The 6,810-nt window shown below is 41.7% G+C and overlaps 1 pseudogene; it reads right to left on the reverse strand.

Moving 5' to 3' along the window:
* Positions 1-718: 718 nt before the first annotated feature.
* LOC124240808 (elongation factor 2-like) lies at positions 719-1,965 on the reverse strand (annotated as a pseudogene).
* Between the last annotated feature and the right edge of the window lie 4,845 nt (positions 1,966-6,810).

Raw genomic sequence — 6,810 nt, forward strand, 5'->3', positions numbered from 1 at the left:
GTTCCACATGCTGGGCTTCAGCAGCCCGACTGGATTCCCTGGTGTGGACCTACATTACTGTCTGTAAGCGGCCATGCTGTGGTGGCGGCTCACATCAAAGGAAAAAGAAAGAAGGCGACTGGAAGTGGATATTAGCAGAGGGAGAATCTTTCTCAGCAAAAAGGAGAAAAAGAGTGGATACCAAAATAGCTATTAGGAAGAAAACATCTTATTTGTTTCTTAAATTCTTGAGGAGAGCAAAAGAAGGCTTAAGATCTTAAGGATAAAAATTATAAACATGATAAAGGATACATTAAAAGAAACAAACAGGAATGAGGAAAAGTATATTGTGCCTTATAGGTTAAATAAATGAACATTTTTATGGGACTCATTTTTTTTTAAAGCTGCTTAATGCGTTTATTCTAAAACTTTGGGGGACATTTGAAGTTCCCTCTGAAAAAATTAAAAAAAAAATTGTTGGGTATCCCATTCCCTCCCCCACTGGCCAAATAAGTCCCTATTGCAGGGACATTTCCATTGCCTCTGAAATCTTGAAATAAATATCAAAAGAAACAATATCGAGTGTTCATGTTGACCGGTGGCACAGAGTGAGCCCCAGAAACCTGTCAAGTAGAGCATCACTGTGTCTGGACAGTCTCGCGGTGCCATGAGGAAGACTAGAACTTGTCGCTGTGGTCCATCTTTGGATCCGCCGTGCGGGTGCTGCCGGGAGGGCCGCCTACAAGCTGCTCAGGAAGTTCTCCCCGGCTAGGATGCCTTTCTTCAGGCCTTTGCACCTGTACGTCTCTACCAAGACGTGGCTGCGACGGCTGGTATTCTCAAAGGGGTCTCCAGGCAGGATCTGCAGGTGGAAGGTCAGACACGCCCTGGGGAAGACCTGGCTGCCCCCAGAGACCTCAGGTGGGCAGTGAAGCCAAGGGACTCTCTGACGGGGCAGGCAGGGCTTGACATCAAACATGGGCGTGCTGGCCCCCTGGGACTCCTCCAAGATGTGGCCCCTTTTCTTGTTCAGAACACTGTAGATGCCACCAACTGCGTGTTTGGGACACTGGCTCTCCACAAGGTAGAGGGACCCCGTGAGCCCGGGCTTGTGCTCGGGGTGCTGTGTAGAGTGGGGAAGACCTGGGTGGTATCTGTGTGCAGTGTCATGATGTGGATGTAGAAATCCCTGCTCCGCCTGTTCTCCTGTCTCAGCACCCCTTCTTTGGTGACCCACTGGAAGCCAGCCACCATGCTGTCCTTGATCTCCTTGAGGTACTGCTTGCCCTGGGTGTCGTCAGTGAGGATGTTGCGGCTGGTGATGGTGGGTCCAAAGCACCAAATCTTGTGGGCCTTGGCCATGTTCCATAAGCACTTCTAGGCTGGGTAGCGGCCTGCTATTTGAGCTCCTGGTGGGTGGACGCCTCCCCTTTGTCGATGTCCTCAGCCGGGCCTTTTGGGAAGGGCTGCACCTTCATGTATAGCCGATTGTGCTTATTGTGGCATTTGGACAGGCAGAGCATGATGGTCTAACAGTATGAGATGACTGAGTCAGATTTCCTGGGTGCAGGCATGGTCCTCTTCCAGGTCCTTCAGGCAGATCTGCAGGTATAGTCACTGGCCCTTGCGAAGATGTGCTTCCCAGCTCCTTGATGATACACTGCACCATGCGGTCTGACTTGGCCAGTAGCTTCAGGGCCTCCAACAGCTTGGGCAGATTGTCCAGGTTCATGGCCTCCATGGCAACCTTGACTTCTGGGCTCACGCTGAACTTCATCGCCCACATATGAGAGTACCCGAAGTTGGTGATGGTGCCCATCTTCACCAGGAACTGGTCAAGGCCTGCTGGGCCCACGACGTTCCTGTGTGGCATGTCCTCGATGGGCTCCTTGTAATGACCCACCATAAGGATTGTTCTCTGTGTTGCTTCAGGTACAGTTCCTCCTCCTTTCCTGGCATGTAGTTGGAGGTGTGTATTGTGATCATTTTGCAGTCTATACAAATATCAAATCATTATGTTGTACCCCTGAAATCCTGTGCTAACCTTGGACAGCCATCTCTCAGGGTCATGCCAAGGATTTCATAGATGCATGGATCAGACAACAGTTGTGGTCAATCTGACCTCAAAAATAACTGGGACAATAAGTTGTGATGGTTGTCCCAGTGATGGAGGGTGATTAGTACTGTTTTACAGGTAGTACTATTTAAGATGCCAAAATTGGGGACTTCCAAGGAGTGCATGAGAACATACCTTAGAGAAGGGACTAGTCTCCCATTTCACATGAGACTGCATCCTTTGGGGACAGGAGTCACATCGTAGTCATTTCTGTTTCTGTAGTGCTTCCATAGTGCCTGTTACCTAATATATGGTCATAGGATTGAATAATCAAAATGGGAAATTCTACCTATGCTAGAGACTTATATTTCAACTCTGTTTAGCCATATATATTTAGAGGGCAGGGAATTATTATTTATTAAGCATTTATCACTTCCATAAATATTTCTCATTTAATAGCCAAACTATGAGAAGTTTTTTATTATTCTCTTTTTTACAGATGAATAAACTGAGATTCAAAGCACTTGCACATCCAGTGTCTAGTGCAGATGGACACTCATTAATATTCAAATTATTAAACCAAAGAACCAAGCAAGAATACAGTTACTTCAATAAGAAAAATGGTTCCACTTTAAATACTTTATCTAGGGGCTGGCCCGATGGCGCTGCTAAGTGCACACATTCAGCTTCAGTTGCCCGGGGTTCGCCGGTTCAGATCCCGGGTGCAGACATGGCACCACTTGGCAAGCCATTCTGTGGTAGGCGTCCCATGTATAAAGTAGAGGAAGATGGGCATGGATGTTAGCTCAGGGCCAGTCTTCCTCAGCAAAAAGAGGAGGATTGGCAGCAGTTAGCTCAGGGCTAATTGGCCAAAAAAAATTTTTTTTAATTAAAAAATTAAATACTTTATCTAGTAGGGAATTATTCTCAGTGACAATTTTGTTAATTATCCAAGATGGAAATGTTTGTTTAAAGTCATTTGATTAGATACAATTTGAGTTTTTCTTAGGTTATTAGAGTAAAGAGTTTTTGAGATTAGATACAAAAAAGTTTTCTGTAAAGGGTGATTTGAGATATTCTAAAATTCTGGTTTTTAATTGAGACTACACAGCAGAATCACCTGGGAGTTTTTTTCCCCTCAAAATATGTATTCCAGAGCCTTAGCACAAACTAATTAAATTAGGATCTTCAGTGGTGTTCTCAGACATGTTTGGTGCACAAATCAATGAAATAACTCCTCACGTCATTTACATTAAACGCCTCTGCTTAAATCTCTCTCGTTTGAATTTCAGACACTTGACCACAACTTCCCATGTAGCTTTCCTGAGTTTAGTTTGTCTTACCTTCATAGTTATAATTCTCCCTGTTTCTTTTCTAGAATGATATTAAGAAAAAATTCAGTTTTAAATAATAAATATATGTAGGTGTAAGGATGTCTAGTCAAAGATGAAGGCTGAAGAGGAGCACAAAGCACTAAAGTGCATGAACAGAATGCGAGTGGACCTGTGAAATGGATAGTAAAGACATTAAGAAACATATTTTAAAGCTATGTTCAGAAATGAGAAAGAGCAAGAAGGAAATAGGGCCACTTCATGGGAAAAGTTTCAGACAACTTTGAATGATCTAACATCTAATTTGCTTCTTTGTTTTTTACCATCAAACACATGAAGAGAAATTAAAATCTAGAGTAAGTGAGAACCCAGCAAATGTGCACCGAGCTGCTCTAAATTAATTAACTTGGGGGAGACAGTAAGTATTTGGGATGACAGAGATGAAAAAAAAAGGAAAAAATCTCAGTAGAATGATCAAAATTAAGCATGAACATTTTTGTGGATAAATTATAATCTAGTGCCTGAGTTTAGAGACAACTACCTGAACAAAGATTGGGTGAAACATAGTACAGTAGGAATTCATAGTAAAAAAGCAGATCCTACAGTTCACTGAAAGGTCAATAAGGTCAATGTAAATTTACAGTGTGACGTGATTGTCACCATGCCTGTGATAGGAATATAGTGGCCTGAACGAATGAAGTAATAGTTCTATTGAGATTTATTCGTTTACTTATTTAGATCTATTGCTGCAGTAGTTAGCAATACTCAACGCCTGCTTCTCAGAGGTGCATGTCCTAGTCTCATAAGTTCCCTCTGTGATGCTCCTGAGGCATCAGTCCCAGCAAAGCTACACCTTTTCCTCAGAGGTCTGAGTCCTAACTGTAGTATCCCTCCCACAAGCTTCAAAGTTCTACTAATTCTCTCCTCTCCCTTTGTTCCCCAGCCTTAGGGTAGTGCCTGCAGTTACTCCCTCCATGATACCTTACTGTTCCCTTTGCCTTTTCAGTTTTCTAATATACCTGGGTAGCAATTCTTTTAATCAAATTGTATTGCAATCGTGTGTAGTTTCTGTCTTTTGATTGGACCCTGATGATTGTAACCAGAGATGAGTAGATTACGGAATATGGGCAATTAATAGATCTTTTCAAATACTAAAGACTTGCATGTGAAAGAATATATATTCAATATACTTCACTGTTCTGATTTCTTTATATTTCCTTCTTTGGAGATTGTCTGACTCTATACTCTACCCCCATAAATAGGCATGTTCTGGAGCACATGACCTAGTTCCATGGCCACGGCTGATTGAACCAGGGTGGGCCCTTTACCTAGGGAAGACAGATTCTAGGCTGATCAATTGCCTATGACAAGGTTTGGCATAAAGTGCTCTACCTAAAGATAGATGAACTGAGCCAAATGGATCCTTTCTTTTATGATTTTGAACCAAGTGTCTCAGTTCAAAGCTGAACCAAAAGAAGCATGTGATGCAGTTGAATCGATTAATAGGAGAGCATTAGTGGCTCATGAATTCCTGCCACGGAGTTTTTTCAGAGACATTTGACCTATGAATCACTCTCTTCTGACCTCAGCGAAAGCATTTCTATAATTAAGACTGGGTTTACTTTGTGAGATGGATACATCCTATTGTTTGAATGTTCAAGCAGAGAATGCATAACTGTCAAGTTTGTTTTAGAGGGGATTTCTTCAAGGAAAGCTTTTCAGGTTAGAACATAAGATGTGCTTATATTTCTAGGCTCTGCTCTAGACCCATCAAAAAAGAATTTCCTAAGAATGGAGTCAAATCATATACATTAAAAATAGCAGCAATAACAACCAGAACAACTCCCTGCTCCATGTTCTTCTGAAGTAGCTAGTCTGTAGATCAGTGAGATACGGGAAGGATTGTTCCAGCTATCTCTTGCTGAATGACAAGCTGCCCCAACACTTATTTTTTCACCATTTTTATTACATATCATGACTTTGTATGTCGGGAATTCAAACAGTCTCTGCTGGGCAGTTCTTCTGTCCCATCTAGTGTGACTGGGCCGCTTGGTGATATTTAACTGAAGACTAGTTTTACCTGGAGTATACAAGATGGCTTCACACATTTGCCTGGCATCTTAGTAGAGACAACTGAACCCCTCTTTCTGTCTGTGTAGTTTCAAGACTTCTCCTTGTAGTCTTTCCAACAAGGCAGTTGAACATCTTTCATGGCAGCTCAGTATCATCTGGTGGCTCAAGGCTCTCACATATAAGGCGGAAACTGGTAGTCTTCTTAAATGACAGGCCTGGATCTGGCATATGCCACTTCCACTGTTCTCTATTGGTTAAAGTAGTCCAAAGCCAGCTCAGATTCAAGGAGAGGGAAAATAAACCCTCTCTCTCAATGAGAGAAGAGTTAAAGAATTTATGGCCATCTTTAATCCATCATAAAGACTTCTTGATTTATTTAAATTATCTCTTTAAATCCTGAGGAGATGGCAGATGAGAAAGACAATTCTAATGTCTGTAAGCTGCATGCGAAGACAGGCCAGGCAAGGTATGGCTAGACAAAGAAGTCTCTGGCTTGTCCTTTATTAGAGAAAGAAGCTTATAGTGATGAAGAGCTCACAAAAGGAGGGAGATGCTTCAGAGATAATTTCACCCTAAGCTGAGTTTTATTTAAGACTGTTTCTAATCAGAGTGGCCTACCAGAATAGGATGGCAAAGAATTTGAGTCTGTAGGTTGCTTTTGGATTTAGAGTAGATAATAGTTGCTGAATTCTCACTAAAAGTATGCCAGTAAATGCTATCAATCACCAATTATAATAATAGTAACTTATAATATCATATTAATTATTCATTATATTAATTAATTTCATTTGTCATTCTTTCAAATTAGTATGAATATATTAATTCAATGGAATATATGCATTCCATCCATGGAAACAATCTTTGTCTTTTAACTGAGAAGGAAAGAGAGGAAAAACATTTAATTAGAAATTGTTTAGATTTTTTAAAAGATATCCTAAAACATAATAAATAGTCACTGCTGTAATTTTTCTTGGAAAGCCAGACTGATTTCATTTCCGCCATTGTAACTTAAGTTTTCTGAATTGCCTTTTTAAAAGTTATAGCAGCTTACTTTTTTTTTTTTTGAGGAAGATTAACCCTGAGCTAACTACTGCCAATCCTCCTCTTTTTGCTGAGGAAGAGTGACCCTGAGCTAACATCCATGCCCATATTCCTCTACTTTATATGTGGGACACCTACCACAGCATGGCTTTTGCCAAGTGGTGCCAGGTCTGCACCCAGGATCCAAACCGGTGAACCCCGGGCCCCTGAGATGCGGAATGTGCAAGCTTAACCTCTGCGCCACCGGGCCAGCCCTGCAGCTTACTTTTTTTGAAGCATGAAGCATGCTATGATAAACTTGTTTTCCTCCTTTATTGTTGTGAAACTCTT

The sequence above is a fragment of the Equus quagga genome, chromosome 6 (genome assembly GCF_021613505.1).
Source record: "Equus quagga isolate Etosha38 chromosome 6, UCLA_HA_Equagga_1.0, whole genome shotgun sequence".
Lineage (NCBI taxonomy): Eukaryota > Metazoa > Chordata > Mammalia > Perissodactyla > Equidae > Equus > Equus quagga.